Raw genomic sequence first — 21,181 nt, forward strand, 5'->3', positions numbered from 1 at the left:
TAAGCAAAAATTCTCCTCCCATCATGAAAAGTGATTTTTTTTTTTTCCTGAAATTTTAGAAATGAGGCAATGAGAGTACTTTGTTTTGGATTCAAGTGAGAGGTTTTTAATAGAGATTTTAGAATTGAAGAGCTCCGTGTTCAGGATTTATCACCTAACATATCAGTGTTCAGAAAGCCTGACTTAGAAGAGGCCAAATCAAAACCAACCCACTCAGCATTCACACACACCTCTTTTCTTTAGAATTTTGCTTTAAATGTTGAAAAGAGAAAAAAAAAAAAAAACCCAAGTAGCTTAAAACAGGTCTAACACCGACTCTACACAGATAAAACCTTTACAAAGGTCAACTGAAGTAATCCAGACCTAAAACTGAATTGTGCAGATTTGCAATGAAGTCACCAGTCATATAACACAAACAAAAGTCAATTATATACGCACTAGGCAAGCTCTCTAAGAAATGTGCCCCCAGAAGCATTAACCTTTGTTTTGTGCCATCTTGAAGACTTGCCCACTTTATTTTTCAGACATTTTTAGTGGTTTGTGTTCTCTACCATGTGGTAATGTTTTGGTACTATTCATGTAGCCGTGCCATTTTCCCAAGAGGAGCTTTGATTCTGCTTTAGAAGTTTCATATAAATTAAAATCTTTATCAAATACTAAAATGGAGGGAGGTGACACAGGATGCAACATTGCAACATATACAGTCAAGTTACCTCTCTGTATATTTAGTAATTACTTTTCCTTTCAAGGTATTTGCACCAGAAAGCTTAGTCTTTCCTGCTTAATATTTCAATAGTACAGTTTGAATCATCAGAACCTTGGCAAGACCTTAGTATTTCAAAACTGTTAACAGATATCTCCAGGGGCAAGTCTATATAATTGCCCTTGGAGGTATCTGCCCCTAACAAATTTACTATCACGAGGGAAAACAAGTGTAGCCAGCCATCTTGAAAAATGCCCCAACCACTGCTTCTCAATATAGAAAAGACTAAAACTGCATATAGTTTATCATACAGCAAATCCTGTCTCTGTCCCCTGAAATCTCCCTAGTTTCATTCATGAGAAGGAGATTAAAAAAAAAAAAAGACTCAAAGAGCACTTTACAGTAGCATTCAGCTTTCCTATGAAATACTCAGCATCTTAAACATTATATACACTTTTCTTTTTCTTTTAGTAAGCTAGACACTGGCTTCAGAGTTTGCGGAACTGGGGGAAAAATAACCCATTCAAAACCATTCTAAAAATTGTCCTTTGGCAGAATAGCAAGTATCCAAGTTAAAAATACAAGGGTCACTTTGTTGTCTCCCCCCCCCATTTTTTTTTTTTTTTTTTTTTCGTGTTCCCCTTCTACATAAACCTCAGTCACCACTCCTGAGTGGAGATGGGTAGAGGCTCTGGCCCCTATTCCTGTGGCTTCTCAGCAGCTGTTTTCTTACTGCTACAGCAAGGTTTGGACAGATGTGTGTCAATGAGGACTTCCCCTAAATGGCCTTTATAGATAATCCCACAGCATATTTTCTGTCTTTTCCAGTATGTGAGATATAAAAAGGAAAAGACTGGTGTTCTGTTATGGACAGAAGCCATCTCAGTGCCTGAGCCATCATCTGACTTGTTACTGTAGCATGGAGATTGGGCTAGGGAGGTGCTTGTGGTACTGTGATCATCAGAATTGTGATGCTTAAATTGTTTCTGCAGTTTACTGATCTGGTTGCTTTTTATCCTGTTTCCAGACAGAGTTTTCACTTTCTTTGGTTTCAGTGTAGTCTTTAGACTGGGTCCTGCCCTTGCATCTACCACATGATTCCGTTTTTTTTTTTTTTTTTTTTGTTCCTCCTGGCAGCTTCTTCCATCTTTTCACAAGCAAGACACAAGCATTGCAGATGTCTCCTGAATGAGTCTCATGCAACCCAGAACAGCTCTGGAAGGCCTTTTCCACATGCAGTAACGTTCCCAAGGTGTGGAGTGCACCCCAGGCCAGCCCCACTCGGGTCGCTCCTGCCTCCTCTGTGGACTTGTCTAGAAAGATTGTCTCCTGCAGTCAGTAAACACTGTTAGAAGAGAAATTACCAAGTCACTATTACTGATCTTTTAAAGGTTCTTGGTGCATATTACTAATTATTTTCTTCAAGGGTTTTTAATTTCTTAGGACTTTTAACTTACTTTAAATTTAGTTGTTGCACTTCAGGTGCAGAGGATTGCATTAATTCCGGTCCTTAGTCCGTGGCATACTGCAATTATTAATTCATTTAAGGTTTTGCTTTCATTTATTTATTTCCTTTTTATATGAATTATCTACTCTTTCTCTTTTCATAGGCAACCATTTTAATATGGTTGATACATATGAGTGCATTCTTGTAAAACATACGTTGTCTTGTGTGGATATGCTTTAACTTGAACATAAAATGGAATTGGCATCGTTTTGTTCTTTACTTTTTTTTATTTTAACTAAGCATTGCATTTTTTTTTTTATTAAATTCAGTTTTGTTGAAATACATTCACACACCGTATAATCATCCATGGTATACAATCCACTGTCCACAGTATAAGCATTGCATTTTAAGATTCAATTCATATTGCTCTATGCCTGTCTCATCCATTGAATTTAATGGCTTCTTAATATTCCATCTGCCACACTTAATCATTACAGCAATGATGAACGCCTAGATTCTTCCAGCTCTCTGCTAATGTCAAACAATGCTAAAAAAGGAGAGCATTTTCATATATATCCCCTTATGGATATATTCAAGAATTGGATTAGTGGATTGGGTGGCATATATCCAATTGCACTAAATATTGCCAGATTACTCTTCAGAATAGTTGCACCAGTCTGCACTCACACCTGCAGTACATGAGGATTCCTGGATTTCCATTACAGATAAATCCCCAATACTGATGTGTTCAGTTCTATCAAAATGGGTAGGAAAGGTAGCCAGATTTTTTCCCTTTGGCTGACTGCCTTCACATTCTGGGAGTGTAATTGTTTTTCAGGCACTTCTCTTCCAGTCTTTCCAGGGTTGTATTTTATTGTATTTTCTAATTGGTTATTACTAATGGAGGGAAATGTTATGGATTTTTCTGTTAATGTATATGTGGCAATCTTGCTAAATGCTTTAGTTCCAATAGTTTTAGATTCTGATAGCTTAAAATGTAGATAATCTGGTTTCTTCCCTTCTTGTTATGCTTGTGCTCTTGTTTCTTTCAGCATTGGCTAGGACCTTTAGTATTATATTAAATGATAGCATTGCTAGTGAACATCTTTGTCATGTTCCCGATTTTATGGAATGAGTTTCAAGTTTCTTAATAGTGATTGCAATATTTACTGAAGGGTTATACACCAGCAGAATAGGAGACTGCCATTCTCATTTCACCTTGCTACCTTTGAGTATTATCACTTATAATATTTTCTTGAGGGGAAACTGCCTAACTTCATTCTTGATCAAAGAAATTATATTTAAAGCAGTAATCAAATGATCTAGTGATACTGAGATTTCTGTAAGTTTATTAGCCATTTTTTTCCTGTATCTTTGTCTTTTACTAGTTTTTTTTTTTTAATCTCTTTTTATATGCCATCAACTGTTATGTTAATGTCAACCCTTTGATTGTTATTCGTGGTGTTTTTCTTAACTTGCTTGTTTGATGTGCAGGAACTGAATTTTTATGAAGTTAAGTCTATTTTCTTTTCCTTAGTAAGATCTTACGTGCATGAGAAAGCACTTGGTTTCTTGGAACTTCTGAAATTTTTCTGAGGTCTTTCAACTTCTGTCTGTGACATTATCCTACTTAAACAAGGGTATTCTCGAGTATACTTTTCCTTTGTTCTGAATCACTCTACTAAAGATGTTACTTCTTTTGAGGTGCTAATATTGAAGGTGATCATAAAGATTATGTACTTTTTAAAATTCTTTTTCCGTTTTTCCCATTGGTTTCCACTAAGCCCAGGCTATCATGGAGGTATCTCGGGGCCGTTAGAGATGTGGCACTGGGTGTGATATGTGGGCATGGCTCCAGGTTTCCTATCCCACTTAGGTAAGGTTCAATTCATTTAAGGTGGTGGTCTGCATGGGAAGGCTGTATAAGACTGTTTGTAAAAGGATCCTTCTGTCAATAGAGAGCGAGCGAGTGAGCAGTTTGCAAAGTATACTATTTTAGCATGGGCAATGAGGGTTTAATTGCCGAGTGAGAAGTTATTAAATATAAAAGCCAAGATTAAAGTCTAGGTTTCCTGAATCCAAATTCAGGTTCCCAGTTTCCTGTATTTTACTTGATACTTTGTAATTTTGTGTTACGCATTTCTGAGCATTCACTGTTAGCTCTTACTTCTGAAGTTGCCTGTGTGCTCTTCAACCTTTTTTTCCTTGTGGGGAGGGTTTCCCTCCCCAACTCTTCATCCTTCCTTCCTTGTTTTTTAAGTTCTGCCACCAATCTCAGTTGCGGAATTTGAATTATGTCGCTTTCAGAGTCCCTCTTTTGAAACCACTGCATCAAATTCATTGCTAAGAGCTACCAGTTTACTCTTTTTATATATTTTCATGTCTCTTTTTGTTTTCCTGCTCCTGGCACCATGGTTAAGTCCCTTAACATCTCCTGCTTGGTCTATCATAAAAGTCTTGTAATTGGTTTCCTTATCACTAGGCTATAATTCCGCAGGTCTCTCTTATACCCTGCCTTAAATTAATATTTATATAATATGTCTTATTAGTGTCATTTTCCCAACTCATATAGCTTCATTGGGCAAATTAAAGTTCTAAGTTCCCTGAACTGTCACTGAAGGCCTTTTACAATTTGATTAGGCCTCTAGGTGATGTGTATATGTGTGTATATGTATATGTAACTTTATAATAGTATGTGCCTCTCTAAAAAGTTGAATTCAAGTCTATACAGATGTGTTAAAACAATATTGTAGTTCGTTCTTATTGCATGTGTAATACTTGTTTATTGTACCAAACACAGAGAAGCAAAAGCAAGGAATAAAATATCACTTATTCAGAAATAATCATTAGTCAAGTCTTTTAAAATGAACTTCAGAGGAGTTCTTCCTTCGTGTTTATCCTGAGTACATTTTGGAAAGTTCATACACAGGTTTGTATTTTTGTATTGTTGTTTTGAATGAGATCTTTATTTCCTATTCTTTTTTTCCTGTGTGGTAGTTTTGATTAAATATGTTCATGTTTAATAATGAAGAGATAAAGAATTTCAGAATCAAATCATTAAGGTTTTTTTTCTGATGATGGAATAAAAGGATATGAGAATTCATGTTCTCTTGTATTCAGGAAGAAATATCCAAGTGGAAAATTGCATGAATTTTATTTAATACCTGCTGAAAATATGTGATATTTTAAAGAACTTCTTTAACAAAATGGTATAGTAGAATTTATTTTAATTTCTTTGATCTATCAGAAGAAACCAAACTATACTCATGTATACAGTGTGAACATTTCAGAGCACTTACATTAGGAAACTTTTGTTTGTTTTCAACTGTATGACAATACTGTATATGCCACAATAAAATTTATAAAAACAGTTGGATCAACAGTTATACAAACATCATGATTTTACATTCCAGTATATGAGAAAAAATAGACATCTGTCCGGTACTTCAGTTCCTTGAAAACTTTTGCCTATTTACAGTATAGTACAGAATAGGTTTCCCTTCATGCTTTTAGAAACTTTTAACATTTTAAATCTAACAGTGACTATTTTAGAAATCATATCCTTTTCAGATCCAAACTTAAATAATGAGAAATTTGCCGTTAAAAATAACAATCAATATTTTATTAATGGATATGGTAAAGTCTACTCACCAAAAGATGTGTAAAAAATTGCCATGGAAGTAAAAATAAAGCTATTTTAAAAGCAGTCTTGTTTTACATTGTAGTTCAGAACAAAACATTTGAACATAAAACTGCCATTAAAGTTTTAAAGTAATTATATTCAAATTACAACTTTTTGACAAACCTAATGAAAAGAAACCATTTTGGTAAAAAGTTCAAAGACTTTTACATTCAAACCCAGTGTCGATTCACACAAATACGCTCTCCAGCAGGGATGGGCAACAGTTATGACATTGCTGTATTCTGACATAAGGTACTATGGTATGAATATGCCATACCACTTACCTTATGTTGTATGACCTGTTATATTTTTGTATTGTTGTTTTGAATAGGATCTTTATTTCCTATTATTTTTAATCAGTTTTTTTTTCTTTTTGTAAAAACAAGCTAATAGTTTTTCATTGTTATACTTTATCATTTCATTGTTATACTTTATCCTACCTGGAGCTGGACTCTTTCAGTTTAACAAATAAACAAACACAATGGTAAATAGAATGTTGCAGGGAGCAAAAAGCATGAAAAAAGGCATATTGGTGAAACAGAATGGTGTTTGCAGTGAAGTGCAAGTAGTTTGGTGTTACAAGAGACATACATGACATTGTCAGGAAGAGATTGGAGGTGAGGCTAAGGAAATAGATCATTACTAACTTTGCTTGCTATGCTTAGGAACTTGAATTTTATCCTAAGAAGTAGAAGAAAAGTATTTGTAAGATTTTAAGAAAGGACCAGGTCTGATTAAATTAGTGTTTTAGATAAATCAGTCTGTCTCCAGGGTGCAGGATTGAATTAAAGCAAGCAACAAGACTAGGAGACTGTTGTAGTATTCAAGAGAATGGTGGGGTGGGGAATTTATTAAAGAAGTGTGAGTAGGATTAGAGGGATGAGGTTAAAGTACATTCTGCAGGTTACATGAACTGGATTGTGTGAGGTAAAGCGGGGAGTCAAGGGTGATTTTAGAGTTGCCAGTTTTCCAGCTTGGGTGACTAGATGATTCCATTAGCTGAGATAAGTACTTTGGAGGAAAATGTAATTTAAAATTAAATTCAGTTAATTTATCTTTTGAAGTATAGGGAGGTGTGGAGTATTGTTGAGAAGAGAAACTCAGTTTCTGTAACCATCGATGACTTAGGTAACTGGGCCATCTAAAAAAATGTACACAGGAAACTGTAGTAAAATTAGAATTCTAAATAAAGATTTTTGAGTTATCAGATACTTTAAAAATTAGCATTATCAACCCTTTTATACCTGAAGAATGCATTACAGTCTGTCAGTAAAAGCAGTTCTCTGTTGCATGTGGGCAAGGGTTTGGGAGTGTTTTGGAGGGTGGTGGGGTGGTGGTGGGGGGAGGGCTACTCCTTGGACCCAGGTGACTCTAGAGATTTCAGTGGTGGTGAAAAACCATGCTCTAGTTGAAAGAGATCGTGTGGAGATCTGTGGGATGGTGATGATGATGATGATGGTGGTGGTGGTGGTGGTGGAAGGGAGGGCGGAGGAGGAAGAGGAAGTGATCTTTTTATTAAGGAAAATTTCGAGTATATACAAAAGTAGATTGAATTGTATAGTGACCCCTTACGTACTTATTATCCAGCTTCAACAGTTATATGTTTATAGCTAATATAATTTCATCTCTACTCACACCCATTTTCTTCTATCCTGTATTCATCTGAAGCAGATCTCTGACATCATAAAATTTTATCTGTAAATATTTTAATATCTATCTATAAAATACAAGGGCTCTAAGAAACACTAAAAACATCAACATAATAATTCCTTACTATCATAAAATATTTCCTGGTGAATTTTTTTTTTCACAATTCTTTTTTTATTTTGGAATATAACATTTATATAGAAGTGATAAGTTTCCAAGTGCAATATAACAGGTACTTGGACAGCAAATCTCAAAGAATGTTATGGGTTATAGTTTCAGTTATTTCCTAATTATGAAATATAACATATATGCAAAAAGGTGATAACTTTCAAAGTATGATTTAAGAAGTAGTTATATAGAAAATTTCCAAGAATGTTATGGGTTACAGTACCATAGTTTCAGTTAATTCCTTACTGTGAAATATCACATATATTCAAAAAAGTGATAACTTTCAAATTACAATTTAAAAAGCTATATAGCAAATTTCAAAGAATGTTATGGGTTACATTTCCACCATGTCACTTCTTTCCTAGCATGTTCTTCATGCTGTCTTTCATTTCCCTGAGAAGTTGCTCATATTTTTCCATTCTTTTCCCTATCTGTTCTTTTGTGTGTAGAATTTCAGGTGTCCTGTTCTCCAATTCATGAATCTTTTCTTTTTGCCTCTTGAAATCTGCTGTTGTATGTCTCCCTTATGTTTTTCATCTCTTTTTTTGTGCGCTTCATTTCCGTAAGTTCTGCCAGTTGTCTTTTCAAACTTTCGAGTTCTTCCTTTTGTTTGCCCAGTGTTTTGTTTGTATCCTCCATCTCTTTTGCCATATCTTCCCTCAACCCATTGAATTGGTTTTTGAATTGATTTAGCATATTTGTTGGAAGATCTTTAATTAGTTGTTTCCCTTCTTGTATCTCAGTTAAGTGTAAGTTTGTTCCTTTGACTGTCTTTGTTTTGCCTAGTGTGATTTGTAGTTTTCTGTTTAGGCCTCTGGTTTCCTTGATTACCCCAATCAGATTTTCCCGGACCACAGGGGTTCAGGTCTCAAGAGGATGCTGTATTCAGTATCAGGTTTCATTGAGGGTAAGTCCTAGAAGATTGACAGATTTTCCTGTGAGGCCTCTAGATGCTGTGCTTTTCCTATCCTGCCCAGCAGGTGTCCCCTGTCAACCCGTCCCTACCCACTGGTATAAAGAGGTGTGGTCCCTTTCATTCTCAGCAGATCCTGTTCTGGCCAGAGACTGGGGGTGTCAGAAGCCAAGCTTAAGTAGTTTCTGGTTTAATTGTTTTCCCACAGGCCCTGGGGTCTGAGTCTGAAGGGAAGGCAGCCACTTTGAGCTGGGCCCCGCCCCCCTTTTCTTAGGGAAGATACACCCCCTAGGGAGTTATCTTCTGCATTTGAATTCTTCGTTTGTTTCTCAGACTCTGTTAATGCCACCCTTGCCTGGGTCAGAGCTGAGAACTGAAAATGCCTCAGGCTTTCTCCAATGAGCTACTCAGGTTGAGAGGAAAAAAAAAAAAAGGATAAAGAGAGAAAGCCCCTTTTCAGAGCCAGTCCCGGTCCCCTAGTTTCACTTGTCAGCCAGAGATAGTACCTGGTCCTCTGTACTCCTTTTCTTTTTACACAGCCATTTTCCAGTATTCTAAGCTCAAGCAGTCTCCAAAAGTCTTCATATTTTTTTTCTGTCAGCCCCACCTCCTCTCCACTGGGAGTGAATCCAGGGTATTTTCCTGTTTGTTAGGAGGTTATCTTTGCTTGTAGCTTGTATTCAGCAGTCCACATTTGTTAATTAAAACTGCACTTCGAGCTTGGTTGAGCTACATTCCCTTGCTCTCATCAGGGGCTGCTTCTTTCTCCCACAGCGAAGTTTTGCAGCTCATCCTGCCATTCCGTTGTGGCGAAGGGCGCCAGTTCTGCAGTTTTTACTTACAGCTTTTATCCTGCGATCTCAGCCGTTCCAGCATTCCAGGCTGGTGTACAATGTGTGAACAGTCATGGATGTCTCCCAACAATTGTTCCAGACAATTTACTACTTGTTCCTGGCTATTTACTAGCTGGTCTAGAGGATTAACTAAATTCCACCCCTCTCTGTGTCTCTATCTTGCCCCGCCCTCCCCTGGTGAATTTTTGAACCAGTACTTCCAGAGGTTAATTGGGCTAAAAGATGTTCTTTTGGTTTATTTGTTATTTTAATTAGAGGAGAGGATGAGAAGCCATAAGCTGCTTTGCTAGGAAGGAAAAGATGGAGTGTGGGGCCTAGAGAGTATAGGGAGTTACATACTTTATGTATTTTAAATGATAAGGGAACCCTGGAATGGTTTTTAGCCATAGGGAAAGAGCTACTACTGAGTCAAATATTGACATGGTGGAACGGAGCAAGAACAAGAGGAAGGATTCCTTATTTTCTAAGATAGTATTGTAGGACAAAGCATGAGTGAGGTAGAGGCAAAAAGTTGATCAGACAGTTCTCAAACTTTTTGAAAACTTTTACTTTAAAATAATTTGAAACTTAAGGACGGTTGCAAAATACAGACCATGGAGAACACCATCATCCCCCCCCCCCCCGATATCAACATCCACCAACTTTAGAGCAGTTATAGGTTTACAAAAAAGTCATACAGATAGTACAGAGTTTGTACATACATGTCTCTTTCAAACACAATTTTTCTTATTAATGTTTTGTACGAGAGTGGTACCTTGAAATAATATTATTGTAATTATACTATTAACTATAGCCCATAGATTACATTAGTGGTCTCTCTGTGTTGTACAGTTTTATTTTTTGTTTGTTTTTATTCTGGTAACATATATACAACCGAAAATTTTTTTTTTTTTTTATCCACTTTCAAATGTACAGTTCAGTGTTAATTATACTCACAGTGTTGTGCTACCATGAGCACCATCCATTGCCAAAAATTTTCTGTCATCCCAAACAGAAACTCTGCACCCCCAGCCCCACCTGTAATCTGTATTCTAATTTCTGACTATGAATTTGCATATTCTAATTAATTCATATCAATTGATTATACAGTATTTGGCCTTTTGTGAATATTTCACTCAATATGCTGTCTGTGAGGTTCACCCGTGTTGTAGCATGTATCAGAATGTCTTCATTCCTTTTCATGGCTGAATGATATGCCTCTGTATGTGTAATACCACATTTTGTTTATCTGTTCATCTGTTGTTGGACCCTTGAGTTGCTTCCGTCTTTTGGCAATTGTGAATTATGCTGCGATGAATATTGGTGTGCAAATATCTGTTCAAGTCCCTGCTTTCACTTCTTTTATTATATAATAAAAGTGGAATTGCTGGGCAGTATGGTAATTCTTTAATATTCTGAGCAACCGTCAAACTTTTTCACAGCACCTGCTCCATTTTACATCTCCACCAACAGTGTATAAGGTTCCCATTTCTCTACATCGTCAGCAGCACTTATTTTCCATACTTTTAATAATAACCATTCTGGTGTGTTTGTTGTGGTATGTCATGCTTTTGATTTGCATTTCTCTAATGGTCAATTATATCAAAACTTTTTTTTATTGGCTTATTGGCCATTTTTTTTTATCTTTGGAGAAATATCTGTTTAAATCCTTTGCCCATTTTTATAGTAAACTCTTTAGAATTCCTTCTCACTTCCTTCTGTGCCTGTTTTTCCAGTATTTTCTTTATCATTACCATGGGGCTTAAATTTTAACATCCTAAATGTATAACAGTCTCATTTGGTTTGATACCAACTTAACTTCAGTAGCATACACACACTGTTACTATACCACTCTGTTCTTGTATATGCAATGTGCATAGTTCTTGTTGCAGATTGTATATTTATACATTATAAGTTAGAATCCATTGATGTGTCGTTATTTTTTATGCATTTGCATTTTAGATTCTGTAAGAAGTAAAAAGTAGGGGGGGTTACAAACCAAAAATACAACAGCAGTAGCATTTGTATGTATCCATGTTATCACCTTTACTGGAAATCTTTATTTTTGTGTGTGACTTTGATCTATTGTCTAGTGCCCTTTCCTTTCAAACTGAAGAATTCCCTTTAGTATTTCTGATAGGGCCTGTCAGTTGGTGACAAACTCCCTCAGGTTTTATCTGGAATTGTCTTAATCTCACCCTCATTTTTGAAAGACAGTTTTACTGGAGATAGAATTCTTGGTTGGCAGTTATTTTGCTGTCAGTACTTTAAATATGTCATACCACTGCCTGTTTGCCTCCATGACTTCTCATGAGAAATTGGCTCTTAGTCTTATGGATGCTCCCTTGTAGATAGCATGTTACTTCTCTCTTGTGACTTTCAGAGTTCTCTTTATTTTTGGCAGTTGTCAATTTATCATGCCTCAGACTGGGTCTATTTTGTTTAATCCTGTTTGGAGTATGTTGAGCTTCTTGGATGTGTATATTCATGCCCTTTGTTAAATTTGGGAAGTTTCCAGCCACTACATCTTCTAATACTCTTTGTGTTTTTTTTGGCTTTCATAAAAGGGGGTTTATTTGGTTACACGGTTATAGTCTTAAGGCCATAAAGTGTCCAAGGTAACACATCAGCAATCAGGTACCTTCACTGTAGGATGGCCAACGGTGTTCGGAAAACCTCTGTTAGCTGGGAAGGTACGTGGCTGGTGTCTGCTCCAAAGTTCTGGTTTCAAAATGGCTTTTCTAATACTCTTTTTACTCCTTTATTCTTCTTCTGGGACTCCCGCATTGTGTGTGCTTGATGGTGTCCCACAGATCTCCCAGGTTTTGTTCACTAAGTTTTCATTTGTTTTTTCTTTCTGCTCCTGAAGCTGAATAAGTTTAACTGTCTTAACTTCAGGTTCGTTCTTTCTTCTGCCAACTCTTATATGCTGTTGAACCCCTGTAGGACAATTTTTTATTTCTGTTACTATGCTCTTCAGCTGTCTTTGGTTCCTTTTCATGATTTCTATCCTTTATTGACATTCTGTTTGTGTTTATCGCTTGTTTTCCTGATTTGCTTTAGTTCTTTGTCCATGTTTTCCTTTTGCTCTTTGATCATATTTAAAACTGTTTGGTATGTTATATCTAAGCTCTGGTTTTCCTTGTTGATGGTTTCTAATTCTTTCTTCTTGCTCTTTTGTCTGAACCATTGTTTCCTTTTTCTTTGTATGGTTTGTAATCCTTTGTTGCCACCTGGACATTTTGATGTTTTAATGTGTTATCTCTGAAATACAAACACTGAGGTGTCTGTTCCTTCTGTGTGTGTTCAGCTAATGTTCTGATAGGAATTTCCTTGAATTCCAGGAGCTAACAAAAAAGAAAAAGAAACTAACTTTCTCAGTTTTCGCAGATTGGCCTGTATGAGTGTTCTTTCTCAGAGTTTAGCTATCCTAACATTAAATTTAGAGAATTGCCCAAGTCAAAATGATCAGGTCTTTCCTGATCTTTTCTGAGCATGCGTCTTGTCCTGGGCATTCATGTGTGGCCCTAGGAATTTCCCTTTTTACGTGGATCTGGTTTTCCCTCTTCTCTAGGTAACAGTGCTTTGCTATGGTCCTGGGCACTGCACTATATGTCCCATAGCCAGCAAACCTTGGCTTCAGGAAGCTGTGATTTGACTATTCTCCAACAGCATTCCATAGGAGAGCTCTGTGAGCTGCCTTTTGCACACAGGGCAAGTTGTGGGATGGCAGGCCTGTGAATCGTGTCCTTGTGTAGTCCTTTGGGCTGCCACCAGACTGATTGGCACAGACATACATGCTACTAGTATGTGAATGAAGGTTACTCTGTTCCCTCTGGAACATGTACCAGCGACCCACATTGTGACTGCAGGCTGGCTGTGAATTGAGCTTGTAAGTGGAGTGGGGAAGAGGCATCTAGGGTGCCAGGGCATCTTACCGTTTTTAAGTTGTCTTTTTCTCAATTTGGCACTTCTGTTACTGCAACCCTTTAACTTTTTTTCTGGAGCCTTGAGAAAGATGGTTTGGCCAGTTCTTTTTTGTTGCTTAAAGCTTCTTAAGAGGGTTGAGGGTTGGGGATGGAGCCTTGGAGTAGCTTACTCTGCCATCTTGATGAAGCAAACATCCCAATGACCTCAGTTTCTTTTTTTGTGAACTAGTAGGTGAAATTGTCTTCAGAGACTGTGGGAGTTGGCTATAGGAAAGGGTCTTAAAACTAGTGAAAATTTGAAGTAGTTGTTGAAGAGATTGGGAGAGGGAATCCATCATGGACAAATATTAATATTGTTTGGTGGGAATAGGATTCCACCGGAAATTGGAGAGCAAAATTTTTAGTGGTATCAATTTTCATGACTCTGCTCCTTTTTCCAACAGTGCTGAATAGTTTGGATGTTTAGGAAGGAGATAGTTTGTAGGATTATTTTAGACTTGGAGTTTTTCTTAGCTGGCCCTATAGAAGAACCATGGGTAATAGTGTTGGTGAGGAAGTGGTTTAGGTAATCATGCATGTGTAGGCTTATTAGGGAAATGAGGTGAGGCAGGGTCAGGTTGAGTGGAAGAAGTGTGCCTTACTGAGTGTTTAAATTTGAGGAGCAGTTAAAAGGGCAATGTGGACACAAGAGAGTGGTTAGTATTGGAACATTTGTTAGGATTGGTTAAGTGTTCAGTAGTGGGGATTGTTAGTGAAAGTGCTGTGTGTGAAGGTCTTTGGGATTGAAAAGGTCCAGGAACCATGAGACTTGGGAATTAGATAGATGTTGCCCTTGGTGGTAGGACATATGGTAGAGCAAAAACCTGACTAAGATGCAGACATCCTCAGTGAATGTGGAGAGCAGTGTTAGGTGGTCAGGCAATTGGATCACACTGAAGAGGAAGATAAGAATGTGGTATACATCTGAGGACAAAGGGATAACGGTTTGGGAGAGTCACTGGGTAATTTGGACATACTTCTGCATAGTGTTGGATAATATTTCTCCCAGTTCTGTGTTGCAGACAGCTACGATGTTTCCATCTGAAGATGTTGAAGACTTTGTCCTCACTCACAAAACTCATAATAGTCCCTAAGTATAAATTTAAAATGAGGCAGCTTTATAAATACATGCTATAAATAGCATAGACAGTGAATACTCCAGGAAACCCTTGAAGAAAAGATTTATCATTTCTTATATTGAATGTAACCCTTGAAATACTAAGAGATCCAGAAACATGTAAGAAAAGGGTCATGGTATACATGAAGTGGAGTTGAAAATAGCAGGGGAGGAGGGTGGTAGTTGGAGATGAAAGCTAGATTTAGTACCAAAAAACCTCATCTCTTCAGTCTTTTCACCACATTTCTCCCAGTTGCAGCCCAGCTCTCTCATAAGGATATCTCTAATAGCTGTTTTGGAGGTGGGGAAATAAATTGAAGGTTTAGCTCTGATCAGTGAAGTCAAAGGGGACTTTAGTATATGTAATTTAGTTTTGCTGGCCAAAATGCGTAAGCATTTTGGGACATAAAGCAAAACATCAGCTGTCCCAAACAGCTAGACACAGAATTGTTCATACTACAAAGGTTCTGTTTAGTAGAGGTTTCACTGCAGTCTCTAGAGTGCCTCATGTTTAATAAATACACATGACAGAAATACTAATGTTTATAAAATTGTGACATAAGGAGTCTGATAAACTGGTAATTAAATATAATGGCCTGTCTAAACCTGATCATTGAGTTAAACTATATTCAGTTACTTCAATGAGTATGTCCAACATTTTTGTACTTAGTACAATAGGTTTTTGCACCTTCACTAATTCCCTGAATCATGTTGAAGGTCATAAGCTTGGTGGTGGGGAACTCGAGAGAAATAAAGAGGAGAAACCTGATCAGAGGCATCCCTGGAGTATATTTAATCAAGATGATTGTCTTTGGCAGCTGGCAGGCATGATGCTCTAGAAAGCAGTGATGAAGGGGTATGGTTTGATTGTTCAGAGACTTTTATACATATACTTAACATTATATTCCATCTCCCAGATTTCCCGGTCAGTGGGATTTTGAAAAGCCTTCTGTTGTGTAATATTTGGGTCCATTATGTAACTTCTTCCACAGTTTTTTTTTCTCCAAGCTTATTTGTTTATTTACTAATTATGGAGCATAATATTTATTTAACAGTAAATATATGACTGTATAATAATACTACAGTTTTGTTTTATTGGAGCACATTGTCTTCACTCATCTTAGACTTACAAAGTTAATGTCCTATTTCACTGTGTCTTTTGGAATTCAGGTTCAGTGATCAGTAAATTCCCTCACTCTGTGATTGAAGGCTAGGTGAATTTAACTGATCCAAAATTGGAATAATTATGATATAAAAAATTAGGTGTCTAACTTTATGTGCGAGATTTGATACAGTGAGATTTTCTTTAAAAAATATATTTAAGAATCACATAATAAATTGTAAACTGCCTGCACCATTGCTATATAGCCATATCGCTTAAGTAAGTAAAAAAAATACGATTCTTCCACTGTTAAGAATAGTCACTCAACTCCACCCTCCTCCTATTGCCATTGCATTTGCACCTCCTTCAAGTATTAGCTCAGATGTCACCTCCTTAGATAGTGTTTATAAGACTGTCTTTTTAAAAGTACCTTTTCTCCTCATAGCACTTCTTAAAATCTGAAATTGCCTATTTATCTTTTTATTTGTTTAATGTCTGGTTCTAGGAACTGAAATACAGCCTCTTAAAGACAAGGATTTCATCAAATTTATTTACCACTCTACCTCTAGTACCAAATAAACAGTGCCTAGCATACAGGAGTTGTTCAGTAAACATTTCTTAAAACAATATTGAATAAAACAATACTTTTGAGGAATAGAAGAGAGAGACTTGAAAATGTAAAATATAAGAATATAAGAATATATATTTTCATCACTGCGATGGCTGCTAACATGCCCACAGACATATGAGACTGGTGGTTTGATGGGTTGAGCCCTCTACCATAGGTTTTACCCTTGGGAAGACGGTTGCTGCAAAGGAGAGGCTAGGCCTCCCTATGGTTGTGCCTAAGAGCCTCCTCCCGAATGCCTCTTTGTTGCTCAGATGTGGCCCTCTCTCTCTAGCTAAGCCAACTTGAAAGGTGAAATCACTGCCCTCCCCACTACGTGGGATCAGACACCCAGGGGAGTGAATCTCCCTGGCAGCGTGGAATATGACTCCCGGAGAGGAATGTAGACCCGGCATCGTGGGACGGAGAACATCTTCTTGACCAAAAGGGGGATGTGAAAGGAAATGAAGTAAGCTTCAGTGGCAGAGAGATTCCAAAAGGAGCCGAGAGGTCACTCTGGTGGGCACTCTTACGCACACTTTAGACAACCCTTTTTAGGTTCTAAAGAATTTGGGTAGCTGGTGGTGGATACCTGAAACTATCAAACTACAACCCAGAACCCATGAATCTCGAAGACAATTGTATAAAAATGTAGCTTATGAGGGGTGACAATGGGATTGGGAAAGCCATAAGGACCACACTCCACTTTGTCTAGTTTATGGATGGATGAGTAGAAAAATAGGAGAAGGAAACAAACAGACAAAGGTACCCAGTGTTCTTTTTTACTTCAATTGCTCTTTTTCACTTTAATTATTATTCTTGTTATTTTTGTGTGTGTGCTAATGAAGGTGTCAGGGATTGATTTAGGTGATGAATGTACAACTATGTAATGGTACTGTGAACAATCGAATGTACGATTTGTTTTGTATGACTGCGTGGTATGTGAATATATCTCAATAAAATGAAGATAAAAAAATAAATAAAATTAAAAAAAAAATCAGTGAGATCATAAAAAAAAAGATAATTATTTCCTTGTAAACTTATGCTTTCAAGATTCTTTGATTACTAATTTTCTTAGTTAGATTGAACATTTATAGGTATTTTCAGGCATATAAAACTATTTTTATCACATGATTTTAATTTTACCAGGAATGTTTTCTTGGAAGTCAGTTTGTTGCAGAATATAGTCCAATAGCATGCTATAGGATATACAAATAATTTTGTTGAAGTAAAATTTTATTATAATGCATATATGAGTAGTTTTCATAGTCTCAGTTGTCAAGAGGTAGGATCAAATTGACTTTGCTTAATCTAATTATTTCATATCAGTGAAATCATAGAATTTTTGTCCTGTGTTTGGCTTATTTCACTCGATGATGTCTTCATGATTCATCCATTTTGTCTCATATATCAGAATTTCATTCCTTTCTATGGCTGAATAATATATCATTGTGTGTATATACCAAATTTTGTTTATCCATTCATCAGTTGGTAGACACTTGGTTTGCTTCCATCTTTTTGAAAATTGTGAATAATGCAGCTGTGAATATTGGTATGCAAATTTCTGTTCAAGTCCCTGCTTTCACTTCTTGAACAACCCAGAAGTGACATTGCCAGATCTTATGCTAATTCTGTACTTAACTTTCTGAGGAACTGCCTAACTGTCTTCCATAGCAGCTGCACCAGTTTTTATACCATTACCAGCAATGAATGAGTGATCCTATTTCTCCACATCCTCTCCAGTTAATTTTGATGAGGTCCCATTTATGGGTCTGTCTTTTGTTGGTTGTGCTTTGGATGTAAATTTTAAGAAACTGGTTCCTAACACATGGTCTAGAAGATGCTGCCCTATGTTTTTTTGTAAGAGTTTTAAGTTCTGTTTCTTATATTTAGGGCTTTGATCCATTTTGAGTTGATTCTTGTATAAAGTGTGAGGTAGGGGTACACCTTCATTATTTTACATATGCAGATCCAGTTTTCCCAACACCATTTGTTGAAGAGATTATTCTTTTCCAATTGAGTGAGTTTTAATCTCTTGGCAGTTGGCCAAAAAGTTGAGGGTTGATTTCTGAGCTCTTAATTAGTTTCCACTGGTCTATATGTCTGCCCTTGTGCCAGTACCATGCTGTTTTGGTTACCATGATTTTGTAATAAGTTTTAAGATCAGGAAGTCTGAGTCTTCCAGTTTTCTGTTCTTTTTCATGATGGCTTTGGCTATTTAGGACCCCATACCCTACCATATTAATTTGATGATTGGCTTTTCCATTTCTGTAAACAAGAGAGGCTGTTTGAACTTTGATTGGGATTGTGTTAAATCTGTAGATTTCATTGGGTAGAATTGATATCTTAATAATGTTTAGTTTTCCAATCCATGAACTCAGAATGTCCTTCCATTTGTAGGTTGAATTTGATTTCTCTGATAGCGTTTTCTAGTTATCTATGTACAAGTCCATTACATCCTTGGTCAGATTTATTCTTAGATGTTAGATTCTTTTATTTGCTATTGTGAATGGAATTTTTTTCTTGATTTCTTCTTCTGATTATTCATTAGCTAGTGTGTATAAACACTACTGATTATTGGGTGTTGCTGAATTCATTCATTAGCTCTTTTAGCTTTGTCTTGGATTTTTCAGGATTTTCTGTATACAGAATCATGTCATCTGCAAATAGGGAAACTTTATTTATTCCTTTCCAATCTGGAAGTCTTTTATTTCTTTTTCTTGCCTAATTGCTATGGCTACAGATTCCAATACAATACTGAAAAACAGTGGTGACAATGGGCATACTTGCTTTGTTCCTGATCTTAGAAAATTTTTGTCTTTCACCATTAAGTATGATGTTAGTGGTGGGTTTTCATGTATGACCTTTATCATGTTGGGGAACTTTCCTTCTATTCCTAGTTTTTAAAGTGTTTTTATCAAGAAGGGGTGCTTAATTTCTCTAATCTTTATTTCCTTCCTTCTCTCTTTAGGCTTAGTTTGCTCGTTTTCTAGTTCTTCCAGTTTTTAGGTTAGGTCTCTTATTTTAAGTATTTTTTCTTTACTTAATGTAAGCATTTAGAGCTGTAAATTTCCCTCTTGACACTGCCTTCGCTGCATCCCATAAACTTTGGTATATTGAGTTTTCATTTTTATTCACCTCAAGATATTTCCTAATTTCCCCTTTAACCTATTGGTTGTTGAAGAGTACATTAATTTCCACATATTTGTGAATTGTCCATTTCTCCCTCTGTTATTGATTCCTAGCTTCATTCCACTGTGGTTAAGGAACATAGATTGCGTGGTATCAATATTTTCTAATTTATTGAGGCTTGATTTGTGACCTAAGACAAGGTTATCCTGTAGAATAGTCCAGGTGCACTGGAGACGAATGTGTATTCTGTTGCTGTTGGGTGAATCATGGAATGTCTGTTAGATCTAGTTGGTTTAGAGTATTGTTCAGGTCTTCTGTTTTCTTATCGATCTTCTATCTAGATGATTTATTTATTATTGAAGGTGGTGTATTAAAGTTTTCTATTATTGTAGAACCATCAGTTTCTGTCTTCAACTCTGTCAATATTTGCTTCATAAATTTTGGGGCTATGGTGTTAGGTGCATATATATTTATAATTGTTATGTCTTGTAGAATTAGCCACCACCACCACCCCCATCAGTATATAAATGACCATCTTTGTCCCTTGTAACAGTTTTAGACGTAAAGTCTGTTTTATCTCATGTTAGTATAGCTACCCCAGTTCTCTTTTTGATATTATTATTTTCATGGTGTGTGTGTGTGTGTGTGTGTGTGTGTGTTATTCCATCCTTTCACTTTAAACCTACATGTGTTTTTGAATTTAAGGGGAATCTCTTGGAAACAGCATATCGTTCTATTGTTATCCGTTCTGCTCATTTCTGTATTTTGACTGGAGATTTTACATTTACAGTAATTACTGATAATGCAGGATTTTTTCTTCTGCTAATTTGTCTTTGTACATCTTACACCTTTTTAAAATCTCAACTTGACTACAATACATATACATAATGTGTTCCTGGGCCCCTCTGTTCCCCCCATGGTTTTTTACAATTGTTACAAATTTTATCTTTCTGCACTGTATGTCCAAAACCATAGCTATGTCATTACATTTATGCATTTGCATATTAGTACCTGCTAGAAGTAAGAGTACATATCCCTCAAAATATAATAAAATAGTACTGGCATTTGTAATTACCTATATAGTTTCCATTACCCAAAGATTTCATTTCTTTTTTCTGCTTTGAACCACTATCTAGTGTCCTTTCCTTCAGTCTGAAGAGCTCCCTAGGGGTAATGAACTCCTTCAGGTTTGTTTATCTTGGAATGTCTGAATCTCTTCCTCATTTTTGAAAGAAAGTCTCCCTGGATTAAAATTGTTGGTCAACAATTGTTTTCTCTAAGCACTTACCTAAGTATTTCAACCCACTGCTTTTACCTAAGTATTTAAGCCGACTGCCTCCTTCACTCCATTTTTCTGATGAGAAATTGGCACTTAATCGAATTGGTACTTCCTTGTTCATAACATGTTGTGTTTCTCTTGAAGCTTTAAGAACTCTCTTTGTCCTTTGCATTCAGCAGTTTGACTTGTATGTGTTGGGGTGTGTTTCTTTTCAAGTTTATCCTGTTTGGTGATCTCTGGAATTATTGGATATGCATACTAATGTGTTTTGATAAGTTTGGGTAGTTTTCTGACATCATTTGTTCGAATATTCCTTCAGCATCTTTCTTTCTTTTCTTCTTGGTCTCCCATAATGCTTGATGGTCCCAGAGGCCTTTTATCCCTCTTCCCTGGATGCTGCACAGTGTTCTTCTGAACTCTGGAGTTTTGAAATAGTTGATTCAGACACTTCTTTCTTGTTTAGTAGTTGTTCTGGTAGAGGGAATGATTCCTGGAGCATACTACTTTGTCATTTTCCTTATATGTCCTTTTGATTTTAAGGTTTATGTTGCCAAGATATGCTGATACAAGGGATATAGCCTTC

The 21,181-nt window shown here is 36.5% G+C and overlaps 1 protein-coding gene and 1 pseudogene across 4 annotated transcripts in view; one reads left to right on the top strand and one right to left on the bottom strand.

Annotated features, from left to right (window-relative positions):
- Positions 1-21,181, top strand: part of STAG1 (stromal antigen 1) — a 425,662-nt gene that overhangs the window by 87,223 nt on the left and 317,258 nt on the right. The window contains exon 1 of one of the 4 annotated variants that reach the window (XM_037844454.1): positions 1,932-1,955. The exons of the other annotated variants lie outside the window; for them this stretch is intronic. The gene's annotated coding sequence lies outside the window, so the exon portion shown is untranslated. Of the gene's footprint in view, positions 1-1,931; positions 1,956-21,181 lie in introns of those variants that run through there. 4 annotated transcript variants of the gene reach the window in all.
- LOC119526259 lies at positions 1,363-4,491 on the bottom strand (annotated as a pseudogene).

This window comes from Choloepus didactylus, chromosome 1 (genome assembly GCF_015220235.1).
Source record: "Choloepus didactylus isolate mChoDid1 chromosome 1, mChoDid1.pri, whole genome shotgun sequence".
NCBI classification, from domain to species: domain Eukaryota; kingdom Metazoa; phylum Chordata; class Mammalia; order Pilosa; family Megalonychidae; genus Choloepus; species Choloepus didactylus.